Below are 19,221 nucleotides of genomic sequence, written 5' to 3'. Positions count from 1 at the left end.
TCGTTAAGTTCACATGTTCCACTTCGGCGGCCCGGGGTTCACCGGTTCCAATCCAGTGCGGACATGGCACTGCTTGGCAAGCCATGCTGTGATAGGTGTCTCAAATATAAAGTGGAGGAAGATTGGCACAGATGTTAACTCAGGGCCAGTCTTCCTCAGCAAAACGAGGAGGATTGGCAGCAGATGTGAGCTCAGGGCTAATCCTCCTAAAAAAAAATATTAAAATCTTTAGTTCATCAAACAATATCATCTAAAAAGTGAAGAAACAAGCCACAGAATGGGAGAAAATATTTGTAACCCATATAATGTGGCAAAATATACAAAGAACTCTTAAAACTCAAAAACTGAGACAAATAACCCAATTAAAAATGTACTAAGAGTTGAATAGCCCTTCCTCCAAAGAAGATGTATAAGTGGCCAACAGTCACAGGAAAAGATGCTCAATGTCATTAGTCATTAGGGAAGTGCAACTCAAAACCACAAAGAGATACTATATACCCACTGTGATAGCTAAAATAAAAACACAGATGATAATAAGTGTTGACGAGGATGTAAAGAAATCACAACCTTCATGTGCTCTGGGATTGGAAAATTGTGCAAGTACTTTGGAGAATGGTTTGGAGGTTCCTCAAAATGTTAAAACAGGGTTACCATATAACTCAGCAATTCACCCCTACATATGTACCCGAGAGAAATGAACAACTGTCCACGAAAAAATTGTGCATGAATACTCATAGCAGTATTACTCATAATATCCAAAAAGTGGAAACAATTAAAAAGTATATCAATTAAGAAATAGGATAATCAAAAGTGGTATATCCACACAAAGGACTGTTATTAGGCAATAAAAGTAATGAAGTACCGATACATCTCACAACCTGGATGAACCTTGAAAACAGTACGCAAACTGAAAGGAGCCAGTCATACAAGACCCTATATTGGATGATCCCACTCACGTGAAATGTCCAGACTAGGCAAGTCCCTGGAGAGAGAAAGCAGGTCATTTGCGTTTGCCAGCACCCGGGGGCTGGGAGGAATGAAGAGTGACTGCTAATGGGTATGGGTTTTCTGGGGAGAGAGGAAAATGTTCTAAAGTTAGATTGTGGCGATGGTTGCACAACTCAGAATATAATAAAAAATGTTGAATTGTACACTTTAAATGGGTGAATTGCATGGCATGTGAATTACATCTCAATAAAGCTGTATTAAAAAGTTATATATATAAGTTATTTTTAAATTTTCCAAAATTAAGCTTATATAAAATAGAAGGGTGCCTTCTACCCCTCTCGCACTGCCCCCTTGGTATATTTTATTCTAATCTTTCCTTCGAAGAGACAGAGACACCGAGAAACAGGCACAGAGGCAGACAGGCAGAGAAACGAATACAGAGAATTGTAGGTATAGAATTGTATATATTTTATGCAGATATATAAATAAAACTTAACTTTGTTTACTCTTTACTGTAATCTAGCTGCCATCCGTTCTTCAGATTTTGGCATTAGTGCCTCATAACTGTGTCTGAGCCCCACCTATTCTGATGTAGAACTCAGCGCATCTTCTGATTAACTCAAAAGAATGCACCTGTACAAAAGCACTAGCGAACAAGAAAACGTTGTCCAAATTTTGTAAGGTAGAAAGAGGGCAACATTAACAACACAGAGGAGACAACTTTAAAAACAAAAAAAGTCTTAAACATTTCTTTTGATCCAAAATCTCTTTGTCCGGACAGCCATATAAAGAAAGGGAATGAGGTGAGAAAAATGGAAAAAAATAAGGAAGGAATTCCTTTCGTAATCATTCCTGCGTTGAGCCCTCTTTATCTTTTCCCCATTTTTAGATTTTTCCTTGAAAATTTACATCTTATTATCCATTTATTTTGAAACGCATATTCTCTCTTCCTTTGCAATCCAGGTGACAGTTGACATCCTGACAGAAGGTTCTTGTTCGTAATAATATTTATTACTCTTCTTCTTTATATTTCATTATAATACCAGTAACATTCATTATTTACCATTACCTAACATATACTAGGCCCAATAAATATTAACTGTTTGCTGAATGACTGGGTGAATGGATGGATGGAAAGATTGTCTACTCTTAAAATGATCTATAAAGGGTAACCACTCTAGACTGGAAAGTTAAATAATGACAAATTTTGTATTGCTATTTCTCCTGGTTCAACATGAACTGGATGAGCAATGCTATCGTCAGTAATTAACATTCATTGAGTGTTTCTTGGAAGTGGGCATCTATTATCACCCATTTTCTTTATATCCTTGGTAACTGATACAGTGTCTGGCCTATGTAGGTACCCAGTAAATGTTCTTAAATTGAAGAAAAACTAGTTAATCGTTATCTCAGTATCACATCATGAAAATTACAAAAACATAAAAACCCAACGGTCAAATGATCTATACTTGTTGAGGAAGATCCAAATATTGCTAATAAAATACCCTTTGATTAGATTTGAATTCTTTCTTATGAATTAAGTAGATGATCTTAGGTTAAAAAGAGAGGAGATACTTATTATCTGTTGTCTTATAACAAGGTTTATTTTCATTTTCAATGCATCATATTCCCAACTGATGAAGGAGATTTAGCTAAAGATAAGGTGGACGTTAAAAATGATTTAAAAAATAGACAATTTGTAGATTCTAATAGCAACACTTAAAAAACACACATATATATATCCTCTTTTGCTGGGAAAAATTTGCCCTGAGCTCATATCTGTTGCCAATCTTCCTCTTTTTTTCCTTTTTTTCCACCCCAAAGCCCTACTGCATAGTTGTACATTCTAGTTGTAGGTCCTTCTAGTTCTTCTATGTGAGCCGCCACCACAGCATGGCAACTGACAGACGAGTGGTATGGTTCCACTACAGGGAACTGAACCTGGGCCGCTAAAGTGGTGAGAGTTCCAAACTTTAAGCACTAGCCCATCAGGGCTGACACAAAATAATTTTTTATATAGTGCTTTTCAAGCCACTTATGAGCATATATCAAAACACTAAAAATGCAGCATAATGGAAAGACAACAGGATTAAAAATGGGCACAGGACTTGAGTAGACATTTCGCCAAAGAAGATGCACAAATGCTTAGTAAGCACATGAAAAGATGCTCAATATCATTAGGCATGAGGGAAATGCAGATCAAAAGCACAGTGAAACACAGCTTTACACCTGCTAGGATAGCTAAAATAAAAAAGACAACAACAGGTGTCTGTAAGGATGTGGAGAAATTGGAACCCTCTTACCTTGCCCATGAAAATGCACCCCACCCCGGGGCATGCACTAAGCTTGTTCTCCCCAACTCTGGCCTCCAAAAAGCATAAAATCTTTCAGACTCACCCCTTCTTTCCACAACTTACTAGTCCTCTGTTGCACTCTTCTGGGACCTTCTAGGACCACTTTGCTTTCCAAACTGATGGCTAACTTCTTGCTTGTGTTGTGATGTCTTTTGAGAAGGATGGCCCACGTGTTATAACACCATCAATGGTAAATATGTTCAATGGCGGTGATGCTTTCAACAAAAGAAACGGTGGGCACAGTAGTTTGAAGCATTGCTTCTGCTGCTTGCTATCTTAAATTCCATTTATTCTCCTTCCTTCAGAGCTGGCCCAGTGGCAAAAGGAAAAAGACTAGAAATAGAAAAAGGTAAGGACAAATACCCTTAAAAATGTTGGTCTGGTACATTCTTCTTTCAACATTCTTTGACCCATGCAATGGTTGAATTATTTTCTAATGTTTTGCACTGCTTCATTTCGGTGGTGGCTATAAGAAACTTTTTAATATGTGTCTCAGACAATAGATGTAAAGAAATTGAGTCAAAATTATTATCTGCAATAAAAACAGCTCAGGGTGAGGAGGGCTTTGTCGCTGATGAGCATTGCAGCTGCTTTAGTAAGCACATATGATAGAAAATTCTTTTAGAGACCTCCTAAAACACCTTTGTAAGGTATGGAGCATTTGTTCTTATGACCAGGTCAGTTTTCAGTTCAAGTAATTATATTTTGTGGACCTAATCTTCTTGACGCCATTTCAATTTTAGAATTTACTCTTGGCATCTTCGCCTTGAGGAAAAATCTTAACAGACAACTGTCGTGTACTGCTGACACCGACTGACTCTCCACTTCCTACCTTGACACAGCTGACCTTCATCAGCCAGCAAACAATGAGCATTTAGTCAAGACACACTGGCTGTTGTTATTTGTTTGCAAGTTGTACACGCGGGAAATATTAATAATTGCCCCATAAGGATTCATTTGTCTTATTTCAAAGCCAGAAATTTTTCTGAGCCTTTATCTTTCAGTGTTATTGTATTAGTGTGCATTTAATGTTCACTGTCTTGAAGTAGATGAGACAATAGTGTGAGAAAAAAATAAACTAATTGATAGAAATTTCAGCTTGGCTTCAACTATCCTAAAATCTTAACTCATAGAGACATTTCATTTTTCTAAACTGGACATTCTGCAGAGATAAATGAAGACAGATGGCATCACCCAGAAGCTGGTTATCCTGATGAAAGATCTTGGGGAATCACAGCTGTAAGCAATGGTGACCGTTTGACATCTCACAGGCAGACAGGTTTGGGGAGAGAGGGGAAGCGGCATGTTAGCAGAGCTGTGTCTCTGATAGGAGCGCTGACAGTGCTGCTGTGATTATTTTTTGTTGAAATTCTGCATCCCATTAGTTCTGATATGAAAGGCTGATGGCGCGACTCTAACGTACTCACATTTCTCCCGTCAGGAAAAGTCACGGTCTGGTTCAGCGATGCTAGAATCCAACACTATTCAGTCTAAATTATCTGAAACCCAGCCCTTATCATGTCGTGTCATGTATTTTAAGAGCCCAGTCCAGTTTGTTATGTCAAATAATATATGATCAACAGACGGTAAAAGTAATGAAAAGGGGGATATCTTAAAAAATAAAATCTGCTTGGGCACCTGTTTCTGTCAGGCTATTAAAGTAGAAGATGAACACCCAAGGTTGTCTTCCTGACACTGGATGAATATTCGAATGGGCAGTGATAAATTGGAAGGTGAGAAAAAAGTCTCTTATCTCTACATAGACTAGAAAGTACTTGACAAGGATTCTTACATTTTCTGTGTGCGTTCAGATAAAGAATGCATGATGCTTTCCCTTAGAATCTTACACCAAGTGTTTCTGCCTCATTCTGAATGAATATTTGTTCAGAGAGCCCAGATACCACAGATTAACATTAGGAATAGACGTATACGAAAGATGGTAGAGCTGACAAGGGTGAGGTCATGTTAGAAGGAGCTGGGAGAGGATTGGGAGAAACAGAGAACACACTTAGATGTTCTCATGAATTATTATTTTGAATGTCCCAGACTGGAAAATTTTTAAATACATCAGGATGACAATTAATTAGAGTGGTCCATTCCTTTCAATCTTGAAAAAAATTATCTATCACCTGGTAGATGAGAAGTCAATGTAACATGAAACATGAACGTGAAAGCAAGTAGCATGTAGGATGTTAAAGTTAATTATCATTCTACTCATTAGAGTGCAGATAAGGAACAAAGCAGAATAATTAAAATTACTTATCAAATGGAACACAGAAAATATAATACATATTTACTGGGTGATGATATTTTCCTCAGTGTTACCAATCAAAATATTTGTCCTCTCGTTTGCCTAGAAAACATTAAAACTAGTGTAAGCTTCTGCTTCTTCATTCGTGAAATGAGAATAACAATATCACAGATCATTACTGTGAGGATTGGACTAGTTACATTTATTCTGGTCATATACTTGCTGCCCTGTTATGAGCAACTTTGCCTTGCCCTCACCAGCAGACAGCATTCTCCTTCTCACATTCTGAGAACTTCATGTTAGCATCCTGCCCAACCCTGACATGTTCAGGCCATTCTCTCAATGTTTGTTCAGTGATCAGATCTAAGATGCCTGATAAGGAATTAAGATATTAAACCTGTTAAATTGGGCTTTTCCGGTCAGGATTTCTACTAAGGACACTAGGTTTTAAGTGTTCAAAAGAGATAGGCTAGCCAATAAAAACAACTCATAGACAAGACTATGAAAGCTCTTTGGAGCTTTCTCCCAGCTGTTTACAGGAGACTGGTCAGTATGAGAGAAGACTGATGATGAAAATTTTCTTGGAGGGTATTTTTAAGAGGGCTATGTATCCTTTGCCCCCATCCAGGCAAAGGGTGTAGTTCGTCTAATTCAAGCCAGGTAAAGGATAGCATGCCATTTACCCCATAAAGTTTGAGAGGCATAGTGACTGAGTACCTGACGTTTATCTAGAAAATATCTAAAAGCAAGAGGTTGACTGGAGTTATCTGTGATAGATGAATGAGGAAAGAAAGCCACATTGTAAGTGACCTGCCATGTGCTTTCCATGGACCAGAGTGGTCACTATGGAAAGTAGCCCATGAACTGCCTTGAAAAAGCCAGGCCTGACAAAAGCTTGCCAGGGAGAAGTGACCTCAACAGCAAGAATCTTTGTGAGGTGTACCCGAAGCCTGAAGTTTCTGCATTTCCAAGGCAGAAACATCAATAGCAGATTGCAGTGGCATTATTCAAGCAAGACCTTAACATTTCTATATCTCTTCTCCTCTCCCCACTCACCCTAGAAGGACCAGAAGAATCAGAGCTAAGAGAAGACAAAAGGCAAAGAGAAAAAAGCAATCCATATCTTCTTTCTCCCTACAGGCTTCTGGCTCAGGCCAGAAGATTTGTGGAAAAGAGAGAATATTTCAGTTGAATGAGAAACTGAAGCTTTGATTTAGATCCCAAAGGTCTTTTCTGTGTAGGAAACTGTCAATGTCAGAAATTGACTGGAAGTTTGCCAGTTTCGTTCTGTGGGGGAAAGGGCCATTTGGCATGAGTCAGAAAAAGCTGCTTCTTTATTCACCACTCAATGCCCAGATCATTTAATAAACCTGTTATGATCTTTAATGTTTCCTGGATATATTTTCCCTCCTGGTATGTTTTATATGCTTAAAAGGGTTCTTAAGAAATTTTTTGTCCCCTGGCACAGTGTCCCCCAAAGAAGGCTGCTACTCTTGTATTTCTGCCACATATTTGCCTTATGCATTCATTTGTTCATTTTTCAATTTAACAATTATTTATTAATATCTTACTATGAATAAATAAAGGTAGTAAGAATGGCATAGTGGTTAAAGGCATGGGCTTTTATAATCATAATTTTCCTGGTTGGAGTCCTAGTCCTCTGAAAACCTAGCCAGATACTTAACCTTTTGGTACTTCAATATCCTTATTGGGAAAATGTAAATAATAATGTTGTCAACATTAAAGGAGATAATCCATGCAAAAACTTTTAAATGCTTTCTTCTGGATCACAAAGACTCAGAAGCAGCTAAGACCAAAAGGAACTAAGAGAAGAGTGTTTTAGGCAGAGGGAACAGTAAGGGCAACCATCCAGGTGAAGCAATTGGTTTTGTCTGTTAGAAGAAAAGAAAGGCTTGTGTTGCTGTTTATTAAACCATTCCCCCAAATTTAAATGTTTTAAAACAGCTGCTATTAATTCGGCTCACCTTTCTATGAGACAGCAATTTGGCCAAGTTGAGATGGGCTATACTTCTCGTCTCACCTGGACTCAGTCATGCTTCACTGGTCAGCTGCTGGGTCTGCTGAGGGCTTCTTGATCTTGGACTGCCTCAACTGCGATAGAGCGTCTCTGCTCCAGATGGTCTCTCATCCTCCAGGAGGCAACCATCATGGTGTCTGGGCAGTGACCCAACATACTAGAAGCAGCACACTACGCCTCCTGATGCCTGGACTCAGAATGGACACAACATCACTTCTACTGTATTCCTTTAGTCAAAGGCCAACTTAGATTCATGGGGTAGGGAAACAGGCTTCATTTCTTCATGGGAGAAGCTTCAAAGTCACATTGCAAAGAGTCATGGATCCAGAAAGGGTAATACTTGGGCTTATTCTTGCCATCTATACCACAGTTGCTGATGCAGTGAATGCAACGAGAGAGAAGGGCAGTAGCCAGATGAGTCAAAGCATAGGAAGAGTCTTTTTACCAAGTGCAGCATAAGTCACTGGAAGCTAGTGTGTTTCAAGTTTTTGAAATATTACTTAGGGATCCTATATAGGTAATAGGTTACAAAGGGCAAGAGCAGAAACAGAGTGATCATTTAGAAGTAATTGCAGTAATAAAGGTCTTATTTGATGGTGTCTTGGATAAGTAGCTGGGGAGCTGGAAAAAAATCAGTTAAATCAGGAAATATATAATAGAACTGATAGGACATGCTGATGTATTAACTATAGGGGGCTATGGAAAGAGAGGAATCAAGCATGACACCTAGAGCTTTACATACTGGGTAAGTTATAGTACTGATTCTAGTCCCGAGGCTGGCAGGCTCAAGATCTAGGAACAGCCAATGTTTCAGTTCAAGTCTAAAGGCAAGAAAAAAAATGATGTCCCAGCTAAAAACAGTCAGGCAGAATAGTCAGCCCTTCGTCTCTTCAGTTCTTCAGCTGATTGTATGGAGCCTGCCCACATAATGGAAGGCAATCTGCTTTACTCGGTCTACTGATTCAAATGTTAATCTCATCCAGAAAAACCCTCACAGACACATCCAGAGTAGTGTTTGACCAAATGTCTGGGCACTCTGTGGCTCAATCAAGTTGAGAATAAAATTAATCATCATAGGTCTCATGGGAGAGAAGGAGAAAACTGGAAAAGAAACAAGCCCAGGTGCCTTGTCTTTACTAGAATACTCTCCCCTATTTTGCCATTGGTACAGCTGGCTGAGAGCTTTCCCATGTAGGATCCAAGGACAGGACAGTGTCAGGACAAAGTCATTGCTCATTACTCATCCAACCTCCATACTTGACTTATTGCTTCATCTCAAATATTGACGTGATTGGATATTAGTATATTATTATAATTATACAAGTCTCTTTACCTGTCTATAATGTTAGACTTATCCCACAGAAACAAATGCTTCTACTCAAAATGTGCTAGTTGATAGCTATGACGTGGATGATGTCCCAAAGATACAGTCATCTAAAAATATACCATCCAGAATAAATCAGATAAAGCTAAGCCCCACAATACACTTAACTCAAATTGCATGTCCCTCCAGGCCATAATTATAAGCCTGAGGGTCAAAGATGTTCTGCCTACCCATCCAAGTCCACTGGGACCTATAACCAACAGGTCAACTTTGTCAGGCTTCCCACCAGGGAGGGGCTCTCAGAAAATCAATAATATACTTGTTTCCACCTGAAGATGGCTTTTGCCACTTAATCCATACTTTTTGCTCACTTTCTTTTCTAATCAACTCATAGTTTCGTGACACCGGCCTTTGATACCTTGTTCAAATACGTCTTGATTAGAAGAAATTACACAGCCTTCTGAGCACTACCGTGGAAACTAGCGGTTTATATCACTCCACCCAGTTGAATCAGAGGCAAACCACAAAGCTGTTTGGATCAGTTTCAGAACTTTTCTTTCCAACCATGGATGTCACTGAATTGATTTGAGCATGCCTTTGCTATGACCACATCATTACGTGATGGCGACATCATGAACTCATTTTGCAGCATCGTTACTATAGCCACACAAACAAGCATCCCAGCCACTGTGAGTAAACCGCTGTACTTCAGCATCTGAATACCCATCTGAGAACCTCTTCTGATCCAAAACCCGCAACAGTCTAGTTCCCTAACTGACATCCCTTCACTGATTTTCTTGGGTAAGTAGCTTTCAAGACTACCTGAGAGATTAAAAGAAAAGAGAAAGGATTTCTCCTCAAAAGGTGGAGTGCTCAAGACTAATGACACTACATTCTTATCTACCATGTTTTACCCCATATTTGTCATACCCAATAAAGTACATTCCATATCATTTGCTATTTTCAAATATTCTATCCTTTTTTCATCACAGTACAAGGAATTCTTGGAGCAAAGTATATACAGATTAGGAAAGTCATAGGTAATGACTCTTACATGACTTATTTCATCTTGATGAAAGTTTAAACATTAGGTAAGTCTCTTTCAGAGTCTTCCTTTTCAAATCTATCAGTCAATCATCACAGTGATAGAGAGCTCCAGGAAATTGAAAAGATATTAAACATGGTTTTTGTGATCAAGACCCATAATCCAATTAAGAGAATAAAACGTGTTTTCATGAAAAGTTACATTTTCATGAACAGTACAAGGTAATACACTCTGACTCAGAAAAGACCAGGAAGACCTTAGTCTAAAGTGATTAGGACTGGGTAATGTGAATAGATGAGATGGGGTCTGTGTCTTAAAAATTAGCCCTGATTGAATCAATGGCAGAGGAGGGTAGATATCCACAGAATTACAGTACAGGCAGCATGGCTTGGCAGGCAAATTTCCACACAACAGATGGCTGCTCTAAGAATTCATCTATTCATTTATTAATCCAGTAGTCCAATAAATTTTTTACTGAATGCATTTAATATACTAGACACCATGCTGAGTGGGTACAGGGAATACAAGTGTGAACCAAATAGAAATAACCCAGCCCTTAGAGACCTTACATTTTAGTGGAGAAGACAGAAGCTAAACAAGTTTGCTAATTAATAAATTACATATTGTGTTAACTGTCAGAAAGGAAAGAAGCAGAGTTCTATATGACTGGGCCGTTGGGAGGCGCGTCACAAGGAGAGCGAGGAGAAGAGCATTCCAGGAGAGGGAACAGCATACGCGAAGCCTCTGTGGTGCAAAGACCCCAGTGTCTGACAGTAACAGTAGACTGGTGTGACTGCAGTTCATAAGGACAAACAGGGATTAAAGGAGCACAAAGTGAGATCGCAGTGTTGGGCACAGCCCAGACCTTCCGTGGGGTTGGGTCTTGTACAACATGCTAAGGAGCTTGGTTTTTATTCTGAGTAATTGGAACACACTGGAGTATTTTAAGCCAGAAAGTGACATAATGAAATTATGTTTAAGGAAATCACTTACGCTGAAGTCAAGTAACCGATTATGTGATTCCTGCCAACTTCCAGAAGAGAGATGCTGACTTTTTAGGTGGTTTTCAGAAAAAAGGCCATTATTTTGGTGTTAGAAGGGATCCTTGACAACATTCCAAGGGAAGATTCACGCATTTTTATTCTCATGGGAAATATCTATGTCTGTAGGCACAGAGAGGGAGCAGTGGGGAGGGAGAATTGTGAGATAAAAGAGGCACAAAAGGAAAAATTAAAAGAATAAAATCCTGAAGGGCACAGAGATGCCAATTGGAAGGGGTAGCCCCAGAAAAGAGGATCCTTCTTACTCTGAGATAGTTGGGAGGAAGATAGATATCCGGCTGAGGAGAGAAAGCATGAGTCTGTGGTGCATCCAGGAAGCAGAATGTCGTGACTGTCGTGTTCCAGGACATTCATCCATTTCTTATCTGGCACTCAACTGGCCTTTGATGAGGTAGAAAGGCTCATTGTTGTCCCAGAAGAAGGTGTCAGAATATGCTAAAGGTCAGTGGACCAGGACCATGAAGAGTTTGAAGAGGGCGATATAATCAGATGGTGAGGATTGAAAAGGGAAGGGATTGTGAAGGAACTGTGGTGGGATAACCTTCTAGAAGCACAGAGGAGAGCAGAGAGCTTGACAGCTCAACTCCTCTCCATTCCCAGTGTGTCCAGAAATATGGAAAGGAGATGTTCCATATGAGATAAGCTCCAAAAAGTGAAGTCAGCATGGCCTGGCCAGGGGTGGATGGGGAGAGGAGCCCAGAACCAGAAATGATAGACCTGACTCAAGGCGGAGCGTCTAAGGCCACGTCCAGACTCTTTCCATGAGGAGAAAACCATGGTAAGAGCTTTTGCCCAGAGCAGTTATTGCAAGTACCAGGATCAAGTGAGTTTGGAGATTTGCAAATAAAGTAGCATTAGCTTGAGGGGTCTTATGAGTAATAATGGAGAATTTAGCTACCGGAGTTTATGAAACTGACCGATCCTAAATTCCCTTTTGAAAATTGCCATAATTGCCTCAATACGACTCTGACTTGGGTAGCAGTTCGTCTCATTCTGGCAAGAAAAAAAAGTAAGCCAAACAAGATAGGGGCTCCAAAATTGTGCTCCCAGTGCTGCGCTGTTTATTTTTACCAACACTTGGATTCTTCTGAGCTCTCTCTCTCTCTCACCAATTTTTCAAGCCCTATTTCTTCCCATTTCTGTCCCCAACTTTCCTATTCCCTAACAAACTGGAACTAGCACATCTCTCTGGAGAGAAGCCAGGTCCCCACGTCCTCATTGCGGGACGGCTGTTTTAGAAAAATAGCACATCTGTGACTTGATTACATTTCATGGCCCTGAAACCACAGTGATTTGTGGGCAAAGGGGTTTTACTACAGCTTTAGCTGATGATCACTCTCAGTAAGGGGGAAATAAATTGGCTCAATAAAGATTTTTGAGCAAAATATCTTGCTGGGAGAATCCAGGCTTGACATTAAGGAAATAGCAGCTTAGGTCCACAGCTCACCAATTGGGACATCTCCTCAAAGGCTCCAGTTAAGGGATTTGCAGAGTCAGGGTACCGTTTCAGTTCTAGTTTATAATGTCTTTTAATCTTCTGCAGCGTCTTTGGAACTTAGTCATTCTTATAACAACGCTATTTCATCTAGTCTAAAAATGTGGCTTTTCTCACATGTTACAAGATGGGTACAAATCAGAATGCCATACAGGCTGTGTAGTGGTTCCGGCAGTGTGTGGCTCTATTAAGGAGAGTCAATTTAGTACTGGAAAAAGGAAAGGACCAAATTAGAATCGCGGCTGGCAGAAATAGTCTCCCATCTGGCACTGTAATTACATGCTACCTTGACCTGCAGCAGTCCTTGCTGCTTCGAGCACTAAGATCCCTTTCAGGAGGTGGAGGGGAAAGACACAAGATTTGGAAAAGATGTTGTTGAGAACATCCTCTTTCTCTTTTGGAGAAATAAGCTGTATAAAATTTATTTCCATATGGCTCTCTCTTTTATAGTGAAATGAAACTTCCAGTCACTAAATGAATGTGACCACTTTATGGCCGGCATAAACAGACAGGGTCTGTATGCTTATTTTTGCTCATGACATCAGACGTTATTTCAGCCGGGACACTGTTTCAGTACCCTCTCTGGCGACCTCGTTCCTGAGCTTTTTTTTCAAAGGGTCAGTCTTAGTTGCTGCTGACATGCGGCATTTTCAAAGACTCAAAGTGGTCTTTATTACAACCCTTGACTTCACCTTCTATGCCAACAGGAAATTTTATACAACTCTGATCTCTCCCATTGTAACAGTGCCAGGAAGTGGTGCTCTGGCGTGGTTTGAGACTGCCACCTACTGGCCAAATATATTCTGGTCCCTTCTTTTATTTTTTTCTGTTCTAACACTTAGCATTTTCTCTAATCCATAAAGATTTAGCTTTTATCTTTCTCCTTAAAGCCACAACAGCTCAGACTTATAATTAAATAAAATCACCATTTGGATCTCGGCTAGTCAAAATCTGCAATATCTTGCCACTTAGGGGTGAAATCATTGAGGCAAGACACAAACCCTGTTTTTACGGTCAAATGCAAGACTGTGCTACCATCAGTCTTTTCTCAGGCCCTGCCCCAGCATTCGTCCAGACCAGCTAACGACCAAGGCCTTCCCTCTGCCATTTTGTCTCGGCCTCCATATTGTCCCAACCATGACTGGATCCTGAATGAAACTTAATTCACCTCAAAGGGCTGTGCATTCACAGGCAACCAAATAAACGGATTGCTTTTAAACAGAAATGACACTGATTGCCACTAAATATAACGAGTGCCTTATGTACATTTCATCGGAACCACAAGCTCAAATTAGCCTGTCAGAATTTCGCAATGCCTGATGCCAGCGTGTCAAGTGACACAATTAGCTCAAGAGAATAAAGAAAAGGCTTGTCACAGCCCTCATCCTGTCTCTTCTCTGAGTTCCATCCCCTGATTTAGTTCAAATTCTTTTCATACTTGAAGTGTGCTTGCGTATGCGTGTGTGTGTGTATATGTGTGCGTGTGTGTGTTACCCTTCAAACTTCAAAACAATCACACAGTGAAGAGTTAGGGTAAATCAGTATATTTTTTATAAAAGCCCAAATGCTTTCTTTTCCCTTTTACTTCCCTTCTGAAAATGAGAACTTATCAAGGGCCAAATCCCAGCCCTTTGGGAGAAAAACAAAGTGTGCTGAAAAGAAAGACGTAAAAATCACATTGAACCTGGAAAGATCAAAGCTTTAGGAATACTGACCCAGCATGACTAAACAGCACCGAATGCGAGGGCTGCAGGACTACCAAGAGTCAGCACTTCTCAGATGGACAGAGAACAGAAATAAGTTTGTATTTAATGCTGAATCAGAAGAAGGGTCCCTTTGGTGCCATGTCCTGCCTCCAGCAGCAGTGAGGATGACACTGGATCCTTTGGAAAAAAGCTGCAACACGTATGACTCGCAAAGGAACGGCTGGAGCAGACTAACCCAACAGAGCTGGGGAACGTTTCCCAAAAATGCACATCCACTCCCGCAACGAGATTTAGGATTGTTTCACATTCTAATCCCAAGGAATGTGAAGAGAGCTCTTTAAATGTGGGAGGAATGTGCCCCAAAGATGCACCTGCCACAGAATCACACAGACTTGAATGAGCTCTGCACCACTTTTTACCAGCCTCAAGGCCACGGCAGGGGAGTCCATACGTTCCAGAAAGCCGGGCAATCCCACCCAACCTGCCCTGAGACTGAGAGGAGGGGAGGCAGAGACCAAGCCCAGGCCTCTGCCCTGGGAGTCAGCATAAGGGATGCACGTGCCTCAAGGGCTTAAAACATAAATTTTCTATCAGCAAATTATGAAGACTTCCCCTTTTGTCTCTAAAGGCTGCTTCTCCCAGGCTGTGTCAGAGTTCTCCAGAGAAACAGAACCAGTAGGAGAGAGAGAGACAGAGAGAGAGACTTATTCTTGGCTTACAGGATTGTGGGGTTTGGCAAGTTCAAAGTCCATGGGGCAGGTAGGCAGGCTGGACACTCAGGCAGGAGCTGCCATTGCCGCCTTGAGGCTGGATTCCTTCCTTCTCCAGGAAACCTGTTTTCATTCTTCAGGCCTTCAACTGATTGGATGAGGCCCACCTGCATAATGGAGGGTAATGTGCCTTACTTAACCTCAAATGACTCTAAATATTCATCAGTTCTACAGAATACCCTCACAGCAACGTCCAGACTGCTGTGTGACCAAACCACCAGGCATCACAGCCCAGACAAGCGGACATGTAAAGTTAACCACCACACGTGCCATCCAAGACGACTCCAGGTGCTTCCCCTTCTAGTTACCTACATACTAAATATAAAGCTATGCCTCCCTCATATCATTTAAGATTCTATAATATTTAAATCCTGGTTTACAATATAACTAAGTCCATTCTGTGATTTTTTTTCTCCCCAGACTTTCAACCTTTCCAGTCTGTCTTTCTTACCTCACATCCGGCTTTGGGAGAGTTGGCACTCCTTCCACATGTCTGAGAGGTCAGTTGTCCTTCTTAGTAAGGCCAAGAGGCTCAAGTGTCTGCCTGCCTGGAGAAGCTGCCCAGGAGAGCACAATGCAGGGCCGCAAGTGGGCTCTCCGCCTTGGGTCAAATACTCGCAGCCAATGGTGTGCATGACCCCTCCACCCTCAGGGCCTGGCTCTCTTCCTCACCACTTCCAAACCGCCAGCCAAACACGCCACTGTGGCCAGTGACATACTAGTGCCTGAATATAGACTCTGAATAGAAATCAACAAGTACAACCTGGTCTGCTTGTTTGGTTTTCTTTTTTTTAATTCCCAAGAGAGAGAGAAAAAAAATGTGAGCCAGCCCTGATGGCCTAGTGGTTAAAGCTTGGTGTTTTCACTCCTTCGGTGTCCACGTTCATTTCCCGGTCACGGAACCACACCACCCATCTGTCAGTAGCCATGCTATGGTAATGGCTCATATAGAAGAACCAGAAGAAACTACATCTATACACAACTATGTACTGGGGGCTTTTGGACGGAAAAAGAAGAAGAAAGGAGGAAGATTGGCAACAGACGTTAGCTTAGGGTGAATCTTCCCCTGCAGAAAAAGTCAATAAAATAAATAAATGTATCAGTCTCCCCAAATGTCTCTCACCCATCACTGTGGAAAGGGCCCCCTTAGCATCTGGGATCCTGAGCTCTGATGATGGCAGGTGGCCCAGGTAGCAGGCTTGGCTGGGCCTGCCCACAGGCAGCATGAGTACCCCACTGTGAGATCTCCACTTCAGGGATCACAGATTTGCCCTCTGTACCATTTCAACCCAACGCCACTGGCAGACCACAGGAAAGCCTCAGCTGCAGGGTCTCAATCTCCTGGCCTATGGGGGCTGCCACACCCCTGCAGGAGAGAACAGAGTGACAGAAGTTCCAACCACACAAGGATGCAGAGCCCACAGGCTGAACCAGCCCAAGAGGGACAGAAGACAAGCTGGACTGTGGCAAGCAGAGGGACAAGTGGTGCAGCCCACTGTAGCTTACACCCAAGAGGTGCCACCCACAGACCTCGTCCCCGAGGCTTCTCAGAGGACACTTGGCACAGTCTCAATAACCCATCACCATCAGAGGTGCTACAGGAGATTGGCCAACGAGAGATGATGCCCCTCCTCCCTCACCCCTAGCCAGGACAGAGTGCAGGGTGACCACGCCTACACTGACATTCCCACTCACACAGCAGGTGCTTTTTAAAGGATTTATGGGGGGGTGGCATCATAAGACCAAAATCCAAGCGGTGTAGTTAATGCTCTTCTGGAATCACACAGCCAGTCGGGGGGCAACAACAGCAGTGGTTGGATGCTGTTATCCTTCCGGCTTAAAGACCACGGTCTGCAGGCCCATCTGGATGTGGCGAGCCAGGGGTTAGTGACAAGCATTGCTCAAAGCACTAACAAAATAAATAAACACTGAAATTATGTACAAACAAGATTAGTTGTGCATACTGGATTAAAGATAAAGAACCATGAGAGTGGCGTGTCCGAACAGGAAGGAACAAAGACTTCAGAATTCCTGACTTGCTCCTAGGGACAAAGTAGTACCAGCAGCCAACCAGGACATGAGAACCACTGTCCGTGAACAGTCTGGCCGGGAGACCAGCATCACAAAGAGCAGTCATGATGGCAACTGTGGAGCTTAAGACTGAGCAGACTGTGGGTCTAACTTCCAGAAAGCAAATCACTCTAGTTAGTAAAATGGACATTATGCCATAAAATTTTTTAAATAATTATTATTTTTTACTTGGGGGTAGATAGACCATATTCTCTAGCATATTTCTTTCTTTATGATTTTTATTTTTGATTTGTATTTCTAACAGCTTTGTTGAGATATATTTAATATAGAGTCTGCTGCACACATTTAAAGTGTATAATCTGATAATTTTGACAAGTTTATACACCACAATCAAGGTTGTAAATATAAATACATATGAATATACATATATGTACATAAAGTTTCTTTCTGTTCCTTTAAAATCCTTCCTTCCAGGGGCTGGCCCCGTGGCCGAGTGGTTAAGTTCGCGCGCTCCGCTGCAGGTGGCCCAGTGTTTCGTTGGTTCGAATCCTGGGCGCGGACATGGCACTGCTCATCAGACCACGCTGAGGCAGCGTCCCACATGCCACAACTAGAAAAACCCACAACGAAGAATACACAACTATGTACCGAGGGGCGTTGGGGAGAAAAAGGAAAAAATAAAAAAATCTTAAAAAAAAAAATCCTTCCTTCCTGCCCCTCCCACTTGACCTCCATCCCCAAGAACCACTGATCTGTTTTCTGTCCTTATAGACGAGTTTGCATTTATAGAATTTTATATACGTGAAATCATGCAGTATGTACCTTTCTTTGTTCTATTTCTGTCACTCGCCATCCTTCTTTTGGAATTCATTCATTTGTAGCCCGTATCCATAGTCTAGTCGTTTTCCTTGTAAGGAAGCATTCCATTGTATGGATATGCCACATTTTGTTTATCCATTCATCTACTGATGGACGCTTGGGTTTTTTCCCAGTTTGGGACTATTGCAGATGAAGCTGCCAAGAACACTTGTGTACAAATCTTTGCACAAACATGAGCTTTCATTTCTCTAGAGTCAATTCCTAAGAGTAGGATCCGTGGCTCCCACGGAAGGTTTACGTTAAAGTTTTTGAAAAACCGCCAAACTCTTTTTCAAAGTGACTGTATCATTCCTACAGTCACACCAGCAGTGTGTGAGTTCCAGATCCTCACATCTTTGTCAACACTGTGTGGTCATTCTTTTTATTGTAAGATGTCCCAGTAGGTGTGTCTCATGGTGGTTTTATTTTGGATTTCCCTGAAGTCTAGCAGTGCTAAGTATCTTTTTGTGTGTTTATTTGCCATGGTTTCATTGATTTTTCTCATTGATCAATGTCATAATCAACCATTAATAACATTTTTGGCATTACTATCACAATTTGTCATTTGTTTGGCATAGTGCTCAACGTGCGGCTTTCTTGCTATCTTTACATTTACTTGTGAAACACACAGCATGTTATTAATAGTCAATCAATTGTAAGACAACTCTTCTAGATAAAAATGAACCAAAATAAATGTTTAGAGTTTTATATCCAAATCCATTTGAGAGATAAACTTTTCATACATCAATTTATCACAGAAAAATTTGTGCTTTCATTTAGGAAATAAATTTATTTTCTCACAAAAGTCAGTTTAAATTTAATAAGCATTATTTTTAAATCACTTGGACAAAGCATTCAGCAACTCTTATATTGCACTTAACTTTAAAACTTTTTAAGCATAATTTCCAAGTTCAAGGGTTTTTAATGCAGATTTTTAAAAAAATACTTTTCTGCCAATATTTATACTTTACCTCACTTATATATATAACTGTCACTTTTACAATATTTAAACGTTCCATTCTTACTACTCTTGTTACTATCATAGTTTTTGAAAGCTAATTTTATCAGTGTAAAAGAATAAATAAGCAAATTCCATTGGCTAAGTATTTGAATATGTGTATCCCATGTATATATGTGTTTGGATATGTGAAAGAAAGGGAAATAAAAAGGAAGTTATCTTTCCTTTTAAAAATTTGATTATAAATATGTAAATTCAGTAAAGTAGACATTACACGTTTGGAATTCTCTACTAGTACACTATACAAAAAAAATTACATTTTTCCTAGCCATATAAAAGGTCAAATAAACACTCATAATTGCAAAACATCTCAGTTATGCCA

General features: G+C 40.7%; 1 long non-coding RNA gene across 3 annotated transcripts in view; it reads right to left on the bottom strand.

Moving 5' to 3' along the window:
- Window positions 1-15,580, bottom strand: part of LOC139046347 (uncharacterized) — a 34,900-nt gene extending 19,320 nt beyond the window's left edge. The window contains exons 1-4 of one of the 3 annotated variants that reach the window (XR_011506279.1): window positions 15,444-15,580; window positions 14,942-15,099; window positions 3,346-3,635; window positions 957-1,068 (exon numbers count right to left, since the gene is read on the bottom strand). This is a non-coding gene — a long non-coding RNA (uncharacterized lncRNA). The remainder of the gene's footprint in view (window positions 1-956; window positions 1,069-3,345; window positions 3,636-14,941; window positions 15,100-15,443) is intronic. The other 2 variants (XR_011506275.1, XR_011506281.1) reach the window with 2 other exon arrangements.
- Between the last annotated feature and the right edge of the window lie 3,641 nt (window positions 15,581-19,221).

The sequence above is a fragment of the Equus asinus genome, chromosome 1 (genome assembly GCF_041296235.1).
Source record: "Equus asinus isolate D_3611 breed Donkey chromosome 1, EquAss-T2T_v2, whole genome shotgun sequence".
Lineage (NCBI taxonomy): Eukaryota > Metazoa > Chordata > Mammalia > Perissodactyla > Equidae > Equus > Equus asinus.
This window is presented reverse-complemented; position numbering and strand designations above follow the sequence as displayed.